General features: G+C 37.7%; 1 non-coding gene across 1 annotated transcript; it reads left to right on the top strand.

Annotated features, from left to right (window-relative positions):
• Positions 1-6478: 6478 nt before the first annotated feature.
• LOC121240117 lies at positions 6479-6585 on the top strand. The gene has a single exon (XR_005935449.1). It is a non-coding gene; the product is annotated as a small nucleolar RNA R71 (small nucleolar RNA).
• The last annotated feature ends 11934 nt before the right edge of the window (positions 6586-18519 follow it).

Genomic DNA, 18519 nt, shown 5'->3' with positions numbered 1-18519 from the left:
AAGCCATTAGTTAAAACCTTTTTCTTTAGCAAATTTTCCTTAGTTGGCAAACCTTCTCTACACACTCGCCAAGCAAAGACTTTAATCTTGTTAGGGACTTGCATCTTCCATAATACTTTCCACAATCTCTTTTGCTTGCTCATACTTGAAGATTCAGCATTACAACCCCTTCCCTGAGAGCAAATAAAACGATAGCATCTCTTTAGTGAAAACTGTCCATACCTCTCATAGCTCCAAATCCTTTTGTCTGTTGCATTACCTGGACATATAACAACTTTAGAAATCTCTACAACAATTCTTGGATTGAAGAGAGATCTAATCTTTTGTAAGTTCCACCATAAAGCTGTTTCATCAATAATAGAAGCGATAACATCATCACTGTTCTGCCCAACAAAACTGTCTTCCTGCATTAATAATCTGTGATCTGGTCGCCATTGACCTATCCATAGGTGAGTTAACTTTCCATCCCCAATGCGCCATCTGCAACCTTTGTCACCCACTTCTTAGCCTCCCATATACTTCTCCAAGTATAGGATGGACAATAACCCAAATTTGCATCAAAGAAGCTAAAGTTTGAGAAGTAGCTAGCTTTAAGCAAGTTGTGAAGAATTGAGTCATCATCTTGTAATAACCTCCAACCTTGCTTTGCAAGGAAAGCAAGATTGAGATTTCTGAGATCCTTAAATCCCATAGCCCCTCTTGTTTTTGGTTCACACATTTTAGCCCAACTAACCCAATGGATTCTTTTCTCATCATGCCTTTGCGCCCACCAGAATTTTGCCATTAAACTCTCCAACTCAGAACATAAACCTGATAGCAGAAGGAAACAACTCATAGAAAAGGATGGGATAGACAAAGCCACTACTTTCAATAACACTTCCTTTCCACCCTGAGATAGTAATTTTTCTTTCCAATCTTGAAACTTCTTCCACAACCTTTGTTTAATAGACTGGAAAGCTCTGAACTTAGATCTACCAACTAAAGGAGGTAACTCGAGATATTTTTCATATTGTTGAATCTCACTATTACTCCATAATAGTTTAATCTCCTCCTCCAACCCCTTTTCTACATTACTACTAAAAACCATAGCTATTTTATCCTTGTTAATTGTATGTCCAGAAACATTCTCATAAGCTTCTAAAACAGCTTGGACTATTTTATTTTCCTTCACATCAACGTTACAAAAGATAACACTGTCATCTGCAAAAAGCAGATGGTTGATATTTGGAGCACCCCTACAAATTTTTAATCACACCTCTAACTCCTGCTTGTTTTAACAGAGCTGAAAGTTCTTCAGTACACGGTAAAAAAAAATAAGGGGACAGAGGGTCCCCTTGTCTCAAACTTCTAGAAGGATAAATAGGCTTTTTGGGATCCCCATTAATCAGAACAGAAAAGGAAACTGATTGCACACAATACATAACCAACTGAATGAAGGACTGCTGAAAACCCTTAACTCCCATCACAATTCTAAGAAAATTCCGTTCAACATGATCATAGGCCTTACTCATATCTAACTTAATAGACATAAACCCTTTTTTTCCTTTTTTCTTATGTTTTAAAAAGTGCACCAGTTCATAAGCAATGGGGACATTGTCAGTCATTAACCAACTAGGTACAAATTCACTTTAAGAATCACCAATATTGTTAGGCAACACAAATTTTAATCTATTAGTAATTACTTTAGCAATAAGCTTATAGGCCACATTACATAAACTAATGGGCCAATAATCATCAACTAAAACAGGAGCATTCTTCTTGGGAATCAGAGTAAGATAAGTATGGTTAAGATTGGAAGGAAACACACTTGTATTTAATGCTTTCAACACAGCTTCTAAAATTGACTTCCCAATAACAGGCTAATATTTTTGATACAATATGGGTGACATTCCATCAGGGCTAGGTGCTTTGGAAGGGCTCATCTGTGACAGTGCATTCTCAACTTCAGCTTCAATATAGAATTCCAATATTCTCTATGTGAATTTAACTAATTGGAGGCTCATTAAGTTTTTTAGATTTTTCTTGAAAATAACACTAATCGCAGTAAAGTATCTATACTTTCGCTCAACTAATGGTGCTTAATCCTAGATTTTTTAATAAAAAATACCCCTTGGTCTCATTGCGATTTAATAGATCAAACAATAATTAGCTAGAAAATTGCAAGCATTACGAATAAGGAATAAATACTCAATCATGAAAATATTGAAAATGAGATAACTTAGAATATAAATTATGTGTTTAATGCTAGACTATATCAAAACTTTAGAAAATAGAATTAGTTCATAATGAAATTGAAAAAAAAAAAAAATTAGCGTTCTTTGTTGGAGTTGGTTGATGAAGCATGCGGCTCTTGCCTCTGCTCTCTAGATCTACCTCCTTGAAAGAATCTTAAATGATAAGCTCTGGACTATTGAAATAGAAAACTCAGACTCTCCTCCTCTATTCATCCTACAAGAAGGGATTAAATACATGTCAAAACTCAAATCCAAAAATAAGATAAATGCGGCTACAATCTAGTCTAAAGATTTGTAAAATAGTTACTAAAGATAAATGTTAACATAAAAGAAATTATCCCAAGAATAATAGAATTATCTAAAATGGAAGATTCAGTAATAAGCGGCTTGATTTACAAAGTTCGGGAGGATTTAGTGGTCAGTAGATTGATTGCGGAAGTCGGAAGAGTCCCATTTGGTAGATGCAACGTGCATTGAATATAACTGGTCTTCTCGCCTACCGAGAGAAAAAACTTTAGACCGGGATGATAGAATCCTCTCGCCAACCTACCGAGCGGTAAAACTGCTTACCTTTACTAGTTGTTGCCCACGATATCGTTTATATTAGTCTTTTAAGTTGGTCGTTTAGACTGGTCTCCCAATCTAGTCACCCGGAGCCTTGCACCAAGTCTTCTCTCCCAGAATGTAAAATATCTCGCTTATCGCCTAACTCTTGTCGTGAATTCTGGTCACAAATTTTGGTTGCCCCTTCTAGTCGCCCAAATCTCCTCGACTCTCTTTAGATCTCACTGCCTCTTATCGATTTGGATCCGTAGTCTCTTCTTTTGTACCAAAATGCTCTCACTTCGCACTAAATCTTCTCACTCCTTCAAATCCAAGAAAATAAAGAAAAATATATAGAAATAAAATAAAATCAATAGTATTGAAAGAAAAATAACACATTTCATAAATAAAAGAGTAATAAAAAGCACACTTATCAAATACCCCCAAACTTAAGCTTTGCTCGCTCTCGAGTAAAGAAGAAAAGAAAGACAATTAAAATAAGCATTGGTTTGATTAATAAAATTTATTGCCTCAGAGATTGCCTAAAGTCTATAATTTAAATGAATCATTCAAGATCAATCAAGTCCCAAAATTTAATTCAAAACTCAATTTCACCGCATTATCAATCCCCAAATTCATGCATACCCATCATTCTCACTTCATCATTTGCTCCTCAGATAGTCTCTGATTGCTTTTCAAATCACTCTCCACTAATGTAGAATATAAACTATCACCTAGGATCAATAAATCTTTTTTAAGCTTGTAATGTAAGGCTGGGGTGAGGGCTACAAAGAAAGGTAGGATTCAAAAAAAGTAAGAGAACTTAAGTTTGAACACCAACAAACAAATAGAGCATTCTCCCTTCTAACACAAACATATCTTCTCAATCCTTGTGAATCTCTCAACATACCTATCTTTATTGTACTTTTAAGTATTTCTCTCTTTACCCCTCTATTCGACATGTCGGACATTTTCTTTATTTCTTTTTTTTTTCAGGGAAGTATTCATACCTTTTCGACTGCCTTTGTGGATGATTTTCATCGGCATTTTCTTGTTGGTCACACAGTAAACGAGTTTACTTTTCACACCCACAAACTCATGATTTTGATAATGGAAAATGATTTACACACAATATTTTTTTTCAACACTTTACACAACTATGTTTTAAATGAGGGGTATTTTTGTAAAACATCTTATAAAAGTAACATAATTTTACAAAAATACCCTCACATTGTTGTGTAATGTGTTGTACAATGTGCTGTATGTATATCATTACTCCTTAGTTCTCTTGAAAGGTAAGCAAATAAATGTTTAAGCTCAAATAGGGTAGGGAATATGAGGTTTACAAGAAAGAAAAATATAAGGCCAAAATATCATTCAATAAAGCTCAAAGGGGTGGGTAGGGATAACGATAATAAACAGGTAAGCTTGAAAGGCTCAATTGGTCCAAAGAATGCCTTAATCATTTTTCCAATAATATTCTGTCTAGGATTTAGCCTCGAGTGTAATCAAACAAATTCTAGAGTAAGTTGAGACCATACAAATTCACATAAAATCTTTCTAGATATGTAAAACAATTAATGATCATTATAAGCATTTTTTGAACATAGAAGATATCAAATTAAGCAAGATCAAGTAAAGAATTAACAACTAGATTTAAGCAATGAGAATTTTTTCTAAAAATTATAATCAATTTCAATTATTTTCTTATCATAGGCTTTTTATTCATCAAACCATACTGTTTTTATTATCATCATTATCATCATCATCATCATCATCATCATCATCATCATTATTATTATTTATTTATTTATTTTAAAAAATAAAATAATATCATTTCCTTGAAACTTAAATATCACATTGTCCTTAATGGAAAAAATGAAGAAAACCTATAGCAAAGAATGAGAGAAGGCAAGAGATGCTCCCTTGATTTTTTTTGGTCTTCCAATTGAATAGTTTCCTTGAAAGTGTAGCCATGTACCCCTTGGAGATCTTCCCGGCCTTTTCGTTCCTTAAATTTGATGGAAGCAGTTTGAGTTCAAGTTTGGGTGGTTCCTTAAGTGGTAGCTTTGGAAATTCAACTCCATAAGTCTCGTTGGCCACGGCCACGTCTCGATCGCTTATTTGAAAAGAAGAATGTACCTCTGAAGGGAATTCCATAGATCTAAATACGTCAAAAGTGACCTGCTCCTCGCCGACCCTTAAAATGAGTTTCACTTGCTGGACATCAATTAAAGTTCTCCCCGTCGCAAGGAAAGGTCGGCTCAGTATTAAAGGGATCTCTTTGTCCTCCTCCATATTGAGTACAATGAAGTTGGCTGGGAAGATAAACTTATCAATTTTTACTAGTACGTCCTCAAGGAGTCCTCTCGAGTATTTAATAGATCTGTTTGCCAATTGTAGAGAGATGGTGGTCAGCTTTGCTTCTCCAAGACCTATTTTCCTGAAAATAGAGAAATACATCAGATTAATACTTGCCCCTAAGTCGCATAAAGCTTTATCAAATAGAAATTTCCTATAGTGCAAGGGATCGTGAAGCTCCCCAGATCTTTCAACTTAAGCGGTAACTTCTTTTGTAAAATTACACTGCTCTCATTGGTCAGCATTACAGTCTCATGCTCCTCCAACTTCCGCTTGTTTGATAATATATCCTTAAAAAATTTTGCATATTTAGACATTTGCTCTAAAGCTTCAATGAGTGGAATATTAATATGCAGTTGCTTAAATATACTCAGAAATTTAGAGAACTGATTATCAATCTTATTTTTTCTTAATCTCTGTGGAAAATGAATTGGTGGATCATAAATTGAAGGAGAATAAGTTTCATATATAAACTCTCTGGATTTCTTGGGTTTTGCAACCCCTTTATTCTCCTTAGTCATTTCAGCTTGCTAGTCGGTCACATCCCGCTTTGCTTCTTTCACCTCGGACTCAGTTTCCTTCTTCTCGGACTTCACATTTTCTGCAGCTTCTGCATCTAGCTCGGTATTTGCTGTCTGTGGCTGGTCATATGTCCGTCCACTTCTCAATATTATGACTTTGATATGTTCCTTTGGATTGGTCACAATGTTGCTCGGTAAAGTCCCAATTGTTCTCTCGGTAAGCATGTTTGAGAGCTGACCGATTTGTGCTTCAAGATTGTAGATTGAAACCAAGTTGTTTTGGATCACCATAAACATATCCTCAAGTGTCGGTTTCTTCTCTTGCTGTGGAAACTGTTGAGGTCACTTGGTTATTGCTCTATGAAAAGTTAGGGTGATTTCTCCATCCGGGATTGAATGTGTTTGAATAAGGATTGTTTTGACGTTGGAAATTAGACACGTATTGGGTTTGTTTATAACTCGGTTGGGCAAAAGGATTCCCCACTTGGCAATCTACACTTGAATGACTTCCTGCGCAATGATCACAAACCACATTAGTTTGAAGAGCATTAACGTTCATTTTGCCTAGTTGTTTGGATAGATTTGCCAACTGGGCCGCAATTGCAGACATAGAGTCAAGCTCAATGACATTGGCCACCTTCTTTGGCATTGCTCTCTCTCTACGGCCCACTGATAGTTGTTAGATGCCAACTCTTCCAGAAGTTCATATGCGACTTCATGGGTCTTACTCATTAATGGTCCTCATGCAGCTGCATTAACCATTATCGATTTGTGGATCCTAAATCATTCTAAAATGTCTGTACTTGAAACCAGGCTGGGAGATCATGATGAGGACACTTGTGCAATAAATCCTTGAATCTCTCCCATGCCTCATATAATGATTCACCCTCAAATTGGGTGAAGGTAGTAATATAATTGCTTAACTTCGCTGTCTTGGCTAGATGGAAATATTTTGCTAAGAAGTTTTGTGCCAACTCCTCCTAGGTGGTGATGATGCCAGGCGGTAAAGAGTTCAACCAAGCTTTTGCTTTTTTCCTAAGTGAGTAAAGAAAAAGTCTCAATCGAATCGCATCATCTGTCACTCCATTGTATTTCAAAGTATCATAAATTTCTAGAAAATTTGTAATATGGACATTAGGATCCTCTTGTGACAGCCCCCCAAACTGGATGGTTTGTTGAGTCATTTGAATGATGGCTGGCTTGATCTCAAAGTTATTGGCATGTATAGTTGGCTGCCTTATACTAGATGTTGCCCCATTGATAGACGGTATAATATAGTCTCTTAACGCTTTGTGCTCCTGGTCGACAATATTCAATTTAGGTGCGGCAACCTCTTTCTTCTTCTTTCTATTGATCCATTGTAAGGTTCTTTCAATCTCGGAATCGAAAAGTATATGCTCTAATGATTTAGATTGGGGTATGCACTTCTAATTCCTGAAAAGAAAAATCAAACTGAGATCTAATTTAAACAAATAAAATAAAATCCAAAATAGTAAAAACCTAGCTAGTATTAATATCAATAACAAATAACTAATCCCCAGCGACTGTGCTAAAAACTTGTTATGCTGAAAATATCTGCAAGTGCACGGAATTGTAACAAGTAGTAAAGTATTTTAAATAAAACGGATGTCAAACCCACAAGGATTAATTATGCTATTGAGTATTAAAATAGACTAAATTAATTACTATTTCAAAAACTGAAATTTGAAGAATGGATTATCTAAATTAAACTGAAGACAATATCAATAAAATTAAGATTTAAAGATAACAAGAATAGATCAAAACGTTAGATTTCACCAACCAAATCTCACAGAATTTTTCCTTCCTTGTTATAGAATTCCAATATTTTCTCTATGTGAATTTAACTAATTGGAGAATCATTGAGTTTTTTAGATTTTTCTTGAAAATCACACTAATTGTGGTAAAGTATCTCTATTTCCGCTCAACTAATGATGCTTAATCCTAGAGCTTTAATCACAAATCACCTCTCGGTCTCATTGCGATTCAATAGATCAAACAATAATTAGCTAGAAAATTACAAGCATTAAGAACAAGGAATAAATACTCAATCAGGGAAATATTAAAAATACGATAACTTAGAATACAAATTGTGTGTTCAATATTAGATTACATCAAAGCTCTAGAAAATAGAATTAGTTCATAATGAAATTAAAAAGAAAATAATAAAACTAGTGTTCTTTGTTGGAGTTGGTTGATGATGCATGCGGCTCTCACCTCAGCTCTCCAGATCTGCCTCCTTAAAAGAAACTTAAATGATAAACTCTGGACTATTGAAATCTAAAACTCAGACTCTCCTCCTTTATTCATCCCACAAGGTAAGATTAAATAGATGTCAAAACTCAAATCCAGAAATAAGATAAATGTGGCTACAATCTAGCCTAAAGATCTGCAAAATAGTTTCTAAAGATAAATGTTAGAATAAAGGAAATTATTCCAAAAATAACGGAACTATCTAAAATGGAAGATTCAGTAATAAGCAGTTTGATTTACAGAGTTCGGGAGGATTTGGTGGTCAGTAGATTGATTGTAGAACTCGGAAGGGTCCCACAGGGTAGATGCTGTGTGCACTGAAGATAACTAGTCTCCTTGCTTACTGAGAGGAAAGACTCCTGACCGGGATGATAGAACCCTCTTGCCAACCTACCGAGCGGTAAAGTTGCTCACCTTTACTAGTTGTTGCCCACATTGTCGTTTAGGTTGGTGTTTTAAGTTGGTCATTTAGACCGGTCACCCAATCTAGTCTTCTGAAGACTTGTGCTAAGTCTTCTCGCCAAGAAGGTAAAATATATCGCTTATCGCCTTACTCTTGTCGCCAATTCTGGTCCCGAATTCTGGTTGCCCAAATCTCCTTGGCTCTCTTCAGATCTCGCTACCTCTCATCGGTCTAGATCCGTGGTCTCTTCTTTTGTACCAAAATGCTCTCTTTTTGCACTAAATCTTCTTATTCCTTCATAAATAAAAGAGTAATAAAAATCACATAAAAATCACACTTAATACTCGACCAGTCAGAGAAGCCAGAAAATCAGTGGAACCCCTTGGGTTTGAATTGGTAAACATAATTGCAAAATAACTCAAGATAATCCTATCTCTCTGATTACCATATTGCCAATCCCTTTGAGAATTCTGTATTTTGACCAACTGATTCTTCTTTCTTGTCATAGAGGCTTTTATGTGAAAGTACTTTGAGTTTTTATCCCCATCTTTTAACCACAAGGCTTTAGATCTTTGCCTCCACATTACCTCATCTCTCTCTAACCATTTTTGCACCTCATCTCGAGCCTTACTATGATCAGCAATGCATTCCCCAATAGGATCTTGTTCATGCAACAGTTCCATATGTTTTCTAGCTAGGTTTAATTGTTTTTGAACATTACCATATGTTCCATCTATCTAACTGAATACCACATTTTTTAATTGAGTGCATAACATTCTGAACAACCTCATCATCTTCCCTCTTCCAAGTAGACCTAATAATGTTCTCGCAAGCCTGCTCTCCTACCCACATTCCTTCAAACCTGAACTGTTTCTTAACTGTACCAGAACCACTGTCACCCTCAGTTTGAACCCAAATGGGTACATGGTCAGAGTAAGCTACTAACCCATGACTAATAGATGCACTAGGAAACTGAACCCACCATTGAGAATTTACTAACACCCTGTCAAGTCTTTAACAAACACAAAGAGAACCCTGCCTACGATTACTCCAAGTATATTTGTTTCTTTTAAACCCCAAATCCTGTAGAGAACAAGCATCCACAACTTCCTTAAAAGCATCAATTTGTTCCTCAGGTCGTGGCCTACCCCCCTCCCAACTTCTCATTGTGATGGAGAATTTTGTTAAAATCCCCCAGAACCATCCATGCTTCCCCATTTCTTCTACACAAAGTGTTAATTAAATTCCAGATTCTGAATCTGGTACTGGCATTAGGGGAACCGTAAATCCCAGTTAAATACCAACATCCTCGTCCCACTTCCTCCACAACAGAATCAATATGACTCGCCGAGTAATTAAGAACTGGTAGATTCAAATCCCTTCCGCATAATAAAGCCAAATCCCCATTTCTACCACAACAGTCTACAACTAAACAATTGACAAAACCTAATTTAAATTTGCAGCCCTCGAATTCTCGAGATTTAAGCCTTGTCTCCTGGAGAAACAAGACGTTGGGAGCTTCCTTCTTCACTAAATCGTAGAGGGTAGAAACACCTCATGGGTTCCCAAGCCCACGGGCATTCCAAGATATGATCTTCATGGTTTTTGGTAGTGCTGATCAACAACCACCGCCCATTTAGCATTGTTTGTTTTGGACACATCAAGCACCACAATCTCCTCTAAAACCCTTGGTTTGACAACCCTGCTAGCTCCATCATCTACCCGAATCAATCTCTTTCTCTTTTTAGAAATGGAAAGCCGTTGGGTGACTTCGGAATTAGAAGCTGTAGAAGAAGAGAGAAACGACAATCATTTCCACTTATGGCTACTAACCCCATCAAGCCTACCCATAGCAGATTGGCCCATCAAGAGCTCCCCATACTTGAGCCCATTTTCCACACTTGTCTTCTCTTTCTCTGTTGGCCCAGAAAAATCCTTTGATCCATTATGCATATGCTCATCCAACGACTACGCATTAATTTTCATAATTCCTGCGTAAGTGTTATCATCTCCATGCATTTGAACTTCCTCAATAACTGATACTGACTTCTTGCCCCCCTCAACTAACTGAACCGAGTTTTCCTCCATAGGATCGACAAAAAGTGATGCTAAATTCTCGTTATCCATTACGGCTTTCCCCTTGGATGTCCCCGCGACATTAGGAGCAGTTATCTCATCCACAGGCACCGTAGCAACCACCAGTTTTGTATCCTTCCCTGGCGGCACTCGTGTTGCCATCCTAGTCTGTTCTTTCCTTTCCCATGAATGGCCATCTCTGAAACGATCGCCATAACTAGTAGCTCACAACCAATTACCATACGAAAGCACCTCTGCATCATCTACACGATCAGATTGCTTCTTCAATTTACACTCCTTATCCCCATGACCCAAACACCCAGACCAATAACAGAAGTTGGGCAATTTCTCATAAGAGAACCTTACCCACACAGCATTGCCATCACCCATAGAAAACATTGTACCTCGTAATAGAGGAGTATCAATGTTGAACGTAACCTGAACCCTCAAGAACTCCCCCAAAGCCAATTCCCCCCTTATCTAAATCCACCTCTTCAACTTTCCCAATTTTTCTCCCAACCAGATTCCCCACAAATTCCTTCTTGGCCCTCAAAGGAAGATCATGAATTTTGACCCAAAAAGTGGCTTTATGAAGGTGAATCTGATTAATCTGTTTACTACCATCCACTTCCTGAACGAACACCAGTTGCTTATCAAAAGCCCATGGTCCCTCTATTTCCAAACGTTCCTTATCGTGCAGGTCGTCAAATTCAACTAAAGTCAGAGTAGAATTTAGATCACGGAAACGAACACCTTGTAGTCGACGCCATGCACGACGCATAGTCACCTTAAAAACCTCTTTGTTATAGTGTTTCTCAGTCAGTAGGGTTACAATCAAACCCTTGCCTCCATACAAAGAGATATCTTCGAGAAATCCAGCATCCACAATCACTTCCTCTTCCTCATGAGATGTCAACAACAACTGTTGATACAGATCCTCCAACTGATCAACCATCCTCAAGCACGGAAACTGCACAAGACAGTGAGGCCCATTTGGTTACGCAGTTAAGATGAGATGAGATGAGATTAGATATTTTGTTGAAAGTTGAATAAAATATTGTTAGAATATAATTTTTTAATATAATTTTTATTTTAAGATTTAAAAAAGTTGAATTGTTTATTATATTTTGTGCGGAAGTTTGGGAAAGTTGTAATGATGGGATGTGATGAGATATTTTTGTGTATCCAAATCGGGCCTAAAAAAACCCTCTACACAAACCTAGAGCCAGAGAGGAAATTTATTGTTTTTGATCTAAGATAATTGATCATTTTCAAGTACTATATATATATATATTTATACACACACACACGTGATCAATAATATAAATGACAGGAAAAATGATAAACTTATAATTAGTCTACAACTATTTTAATTTACAACTCCACTTAAGATGATGTGGCGCCCCCAACCTTTTTTTTTTTTTTTTTTCCAAATAGTCGGTAACCACTCATACGCGGCCCCGACCCAAGTTTATTAAAAAGCCCTCCCTTATGGCAGATGAATACCATAGTAACAAATCAAACCTTTGAGCCACAGAACCGACAACTACCTCCCAAAACAAAACAAAAGGCCGATCAAAACCCCTTAAGAACGAAGTCTCAACCAGCTTTTAAAACAAAAACAAATTACTCTACAAGCCTAAGCTCAAAACAAAAACAAACTCAAAAAAGCCTATGTACGAAAGGAGGGGAGACCACACCTATCCAAACAAATAATCCCCTTAGGAAGACCGGGTAGCGAAGCTCGCTATTCATAAATCACGTTCATGCCCATTTCACCCTCTCTAGTAAGAAAATCAGTTGCACTATTCCCTTCCCTATATTGATAAAGGACCATGAAATTCACCCATTCTAGCGCTGCCACTAAATCCTCCCAAAAATTCCGAAGGTACCATAAAGAGCATGTACATTTCTGAAACCAATCCACGACAATGCGCGGGTCAATTTCAATTATCACATTCAAATATCGAAGTCGTTTGCACAAACGAATTCCTTCCAGGATTGCTTTGAGTTCTGCGCTATTATTCGTGCCTTGTCCAAAATGACTAGAAAAAGTTGCTATCACCCTGCCAAGGTAATCTTGAATAATTCCTCCCCTCCTGAATTGCCCGGATTTCCCCTACAACTACCATCACAATTCAGTTTCACCTAGCTGGAAGGAGGCTTAGTCCATGCCACATATTTACCTGGCCTTGCGCAAGGGAGACGATGCGAAAGTTTGAGTTCCCGCACTAACTCCATGTATGGAGTTGTGAACTTCCGTATGGCATTTGAGTTCATTGCAATATCACTAACGCAGTACTTTATTTGTTGCCAAACCTATTCCGCATTTTGTTGCACACCCTCCATTCTAGCTATGTATCTTCTCTTCCATAAACACCATGTAATCACACACGGCATCACTCCAATTAAAATACCTTTTATAGATGATTTTTTGGCATAAGAAAACTAGCTTGTGACTTTGTTTTTCCAAGGGATGAACCTGTGAAAAGGAGCCCCCAATAGCACACTAGCCTGACGCCAAATTTTTGTAGCTACCTCACTTGAAGAGAGAATGTGATCACTGTCTTCCTAGCGCCTCTGTGCACAGCAATCCCATGCCGAAGCCATCGAAATTCCTTTGGCCCGAACTCTCTCATCTACGGGCATACGTTTGAACCAGAATTTCCATACACAAATGGATATTCTTTTAGGAAGTATAGGGTGCCATAGCTAGTCGTTCCACGTTAGAACTTGTAATGCCCCGATCCCAGAGGTTCGGAGAGTTAGCTCTTAATACTTAATATCAACTTCAATAACATAACTATAAAATCCAAAAAATTTCATAAAATATTAATTCATTTACTTAACCCAAAAATCTATGTTCCTTCATAAGGACAACAAAGAAATTCTCAATAACATAAATTAAAACTCTACAAAGACTTGAAAATATCCTTAATTCATCAAATCAAAATAACCGAAAATAAGTTAGTTTACTAACTACGACTCTCAAATAAGCACTTGTACCCTCAGACACTTATTCCACTACAATGATCACACCTTGCTAAAACTTCCTACTCTTGTTCTCCAACTAAACCATCAAAATTATCTAAAAAATATATGGAGATAAGGGGTGAGTTGTCAACAACCCAGTAAGCAGAGAACATATACCAGTGTGTAAACATGAACATTTGCAGAGATCAGAATGCAGAACAAAACATTTTCATTTCCAGAGTGCAGAAGCAGAACATGTTATCCAAATATCAGAGCGAAGATTTAGAAATAATTTCATTCAAAAATATCCTTTGGCATAGCATAAATGATGATCATCATCATTAAAACAGAGACCATGTATAACCCTCGTGGTAGGGTTGTGCATTTGCGGATAGCCAAGCAGACATAAATCACTCTATTACCAAGGTGTGCACTCAAAACAGAGACCACTACTATAACCAATGGCATGACCGTATCTACTATTATAACCCGTGGTTGGGCCGTATCCACTATTATTACCCGTGGTTGGGCCGTATCCACTATTGTAACCCGTGGTTGGGCCGTATCCACTATTATTACCCGTGGTTGGGCCGTATCCACTATTGTAACCCGTGGTTGGGCCGTATCTACTATTATTACCTGTGGTTGGGCCGTATCCACTATTATAACCCGTAGCAGGGCCATAGCTGAACAGAGCGGAACATAATCAAATTCCGAATCAAAGAGTCATGTCAAAGGTTTTCAGAAATCACATCTTATCCAAACAGAGTATTGAACAAAATCATATCATCTTTATAATCAAAGCAGATCCATAGCATATTTGCATAATTATGCACAAGTTTTCATATTCGCTCTTTTTGCATAGATTAGAAATATAATGTAAAAAATAAGCTCATGTCTACACCGATCATGAAAAAAATGCTTTCTCTTTCATCACAGTTCAATGAGTAACGACGAACAAATAACTGAGGTTATTTTCACATTTTGTTTCAAACACATAATGCACATTTTCATAAATCAACCTCAGTTCTTTTTTATTTTATGCAAAGTTTATCATAGGGACCCCGCTTACCTAAACTTCTTAGCTTTTCAGAATTTTCCTCAAAATGCCAAATCAACTAAAAGTCGTCACCTATAAAATAATCACATAATTTTCATAAATTTCCATTTGAACACATATTTCAATATTTAAGCCTAAAATTCTAAAATAACCTATTTTAATTTCTCAAAACCTAAAATTCTCATACCCTCAAAACATATCATCTTTTTCTAAGACCATCAATGTCCGTTTATTAACTTCGACTGAAACATAAAAAAAATCTGACTTATTTACTATTGTAATCAAACTATAAATTTAATACTAGATCAACATCAACTATTATTTAATGAACTAGATCATATCTAAAGTGTAGAAATAAATTTACACCATTATTGTTTACTCTTAAAAAATAAATCTCTACTTAATAATATGTTAAAATTACTTAAAAGTTTTCTGTAAACCTAAACAAAATCGAGTCTACCAGTATATATATTAAAAGTTTAAAACATATTTACACAGCTTTAACTCGAAGGGTAATAATGTAATTTCATTTAATTAATGGACCAACCATTTGGTAAGGTAGTTAGGCATTTTGTTCTTTGAAAACATATAAAACCTGTGTGAAATTAGTTTTGCATGGTAGGGGCTCACCGAGAAGGGAACGTGTGACGGCGCAAGAAGCTAGCTGAGGTCGATGGCGGTGAGGGTGGCGCCTGGGTAGTTGAAAATGATAGAGAGAGAGAGATTATCGAGAGAAGCACACGGTGAGATAATGAGGGAGAGACCGAGAGAAAAGAGAAAAATAAGAAAAGAAAAAGAAATGGTGTGAGCTTACCTGGGCCTAAGGCGGCGTGCGGCGGACTGGGGTGACGGGAAGTCTTCCCCAGTAGTTTCTATATACACTTGCCGTGGTTGATAGTAGCGAGATGGAGTTGGGGATGGCTATAAGTGGTGGCTCTGTCGTGCAAGGGCCAATAGTGTGGGTTGTGGCATGGAAGAGCTCGATAGTGGGACTGCCCTTCAGTAGTGGTTGTGTGGTTTCTCGTGGGGTTCGGGCAGTGGCTATCACTGGGTGGTACACATGGCTGGATTGGTGAAAGCGCATGAAGGGTGGTGCATGGCAGCGTGCGTGAAACAACCAATATGCTGCTGGTTGCTAGGCGTTCCTAGACAGGAGACGTGGAGGCTTGAAGATGCTAGTTGCGGTAGTGATGGTTTTAAAATGGAGGGCTCACTCGTGGCTGTGGAAAGCCGAGAGAAGCTTGGGCAGCACAGAGATTCGACTGTAACGGGGAGAGCTTGACAGGGGTTTTATGATGGTCACTGGCTAGTGGGGGAAAGGTCCAAGAAGGTTAAAACTGGTGGTGTGGTGGCACTCTAGTCTAGGTTAGAGATCATTTCCATCTTCCACGTACGAGTTCTATCTTCTATATATGGGGACGGTTGCCATGAAAATAGAATGGAAATGTGCGTGAACTGTGAAGTTAATGTGTGAATACATGGGTGATTGGAAACACAAAAAAAAATAAAAAAAAGGAAAAAGAAAAAGAAAAAACAAAACCCTGAAGCTGAGGAGAAGAGAAACGTACAAGCATGGGAGTCCTAGAGTTCGTGTGTGGTGGGGTTTAAAAATTTAACGTAATAATCACGCCCAATAATATCATAATCCTTCAAAACAAAGATTTTAAACCATACTCGAACACTCAATTGGGTTTTTCATACGCATAAGTCCAGAAAAAAAAAAATGGGGCTTGGCTGAGTCCGGGTGTTACAAAACTTCTCCACGTTTTCTCACTGCCTCCATGCTATTCTTGTAGATAAGTTACCATCAAATGCTAGCTTCCAAACATAGACGTCTGCACCTCTTTTACCAGTCGTAACATTGTGCATAATTTCCAAAGTTCTATCAGCTCCCACCAACTCCAGTAATAAATAAGAATTTCAATTGTTTTGATTCCAACAATCTCGAATACATAGCTTCTTATTGGTGATCACCTCTGTACTCACAAAAAGCAGACCAGAAGCAAGCCACCTACCGTACCAAAAAAGAGAGTTTCCACCTCGCACCAAGACTTTCACATTCTCCATGACTTCCGGAACAATAGCTACCATAGATTTCCAGAACCGCGAGTCATTGGGTCTCTCCGACCGGGCTAGAACATGGTCATTCCTACAATACTTGGGCCCGAAATAATCTTCCCATAAATTGTTATAAGTAATCAATCTAAAAGCAAGTTTCATATGAAGAGATTTATCAACTTCCTTAAGATCTCGCACACCCAAACCCCCTTCCGAGATTGGTTTGCAAACCTTTCCCCAAGAGAGCCAATGAACTTTCTTTTTACCTTCCACCTTGCCCCACCAAAAATTAGCCAAAAGAGAATTATGCGAGAGATAATGCCCAACGGAACATTAATGACGGACATCAAGTGTATAGGTGTGCTAGACAACACACGTGTAAGAAAAATCAATCTACCACCTTGTGAGAGCAATTTAAATTTCCATCCAGCAATTTTCATACGAATCTTCTCCACTAGAGACTCCATAATTCGGGAAGTAAGCTTGCCTGAAACCAAAGGCGCACCCAAATATGTCACTGGGAACTTGCCTTCTGTGAAGCCGATACTTCTCAATAAACCCCTTTTACGAGCTAGGCTAACATGTTTAGACAAAAAAATCGCTGACTTAGCCTTGCTGATTTTTTGACCCGACCACTTCTCACACTTCTCAAGAACATTCACCAAATTTTCTATTGATCTCTTTCCTCCATTGTAAAAAATAAGGTGTCATCCGCATATAATAAGTGAGACACTGTTAGCGCCCCAATTGGATCATAAAATTTTTCAATGCAACCTTCCTCAAAATTCCGCCAAAGAAACCTTGTCAAGACCTCATCCATAATGATAAAAAAGCAAAGGAGAAAGGGGATCCCCTTGGCGCTAACCTCGGGCTGATTGAAAAAAACCTTTAGAGGTTCCGTTCATCATCACCGAGAACCATGGGGCCTTCTCACAATTTTTTATGAGCTTGCAAAAGTTGTCTACGAACCCAAATGACTTCAATACCTCCAAAAGGAAACTCCAATCAACTCTGTCATATGCCTTGGCCATATCCAATTTAACCATCACATTTCCTCCCGTCCTTTTCTTATGTAAAGAGTGGACCATTTCCTATGCCAGCGTAATATTTTTGAAAATACTGCGCCCAAACGAAAAGCACCTTGCTCGTGCGAGATCAACTTATCAACAATGTCAGTGAGTCTGAAAACAATAATCTTCGAGAATATTTTGTAGGCCACCGAGCATAAACTAATAGGGCAAAATTTATAAAAGCTCGAAGGGTTATCCACATTCGGAATTAGAACAATAAATGTGGAAGAAAATTACCTAGAGAAAGGAGTGCCCTGGAAAAAATCATTTGCCGCTTCCACGAGATCTTCCTTTACATTATCCCAACAAGACATATAAAATTCTGATCCGAATCCATCGGACCCCGGACTACTTTCCTTCAGAATAGAGAACAACTCTCTTTTGACTTCCTCCTCCATTGGCACTGTGCACAAGAGATTATTTTCAGCCTCTGAAATTTGCCTATTAATAATCACTGAGAGGTCATAGGGCTCAATGTTGGACTGCTCCTCAAGGAAATTCTAGAAAAAAATAACAGCCTCGTTATGAACTACCTATGCACCCTTCAAAATCCTGCCATCATTTAGAACCATTATATCTAGACGCCCCTTCTTACACCTTTGATTAATCACCAAATGGAAGAATTTGGTGTTCTGATCCCCCTCAGTCAACTTTTTTTTTTTTTTTGCAATTTGTCCCAAGCGAGTGGCGTCTCTATTTTCCCACACGTGTCTGCAACTTATTCGCCAAAAAAACCTCTTCAACTTCCTCCGAAAAGCCTTATTGCATTTGGCTTTCTAGAATTTCCATATGCTCCTCAAGAGCTTGAATATTAACACCCATTCTCCCAAAAATGGTTCGGTTCCATGCACGAAGAGCAATCTTTGTTCTCTTCAGGCGGACTGCAAGCTTCCATAGTCCCAAAGCCGAGTCATTCCTACACTAGGTCTCTTTAACACACGACAAAAAA

The sequence above is a fragment of the Juglans microcarpa x Juglans regia genome, chromosome 7D, assembly GCF_004785595.1.
Source record: "Juglans microcarpa x Juglans regia isolate MS1-56 chromosome 7D, Jm3101_v1.0, whole genome shotgun sequence".
Lineage (NCBI taxonomy): Eukaryota > Viridiplantae > Streptophyta > Magnoliopsida > Fagales > Juglandaceae > Juglans > Juglans microcarpa x Juglans regia.
The sequence above is the reverse complement of the archived record's forward strand: the minus strand, read 5'-3'. Positions and strand labels throughout refer to the sequence as shown.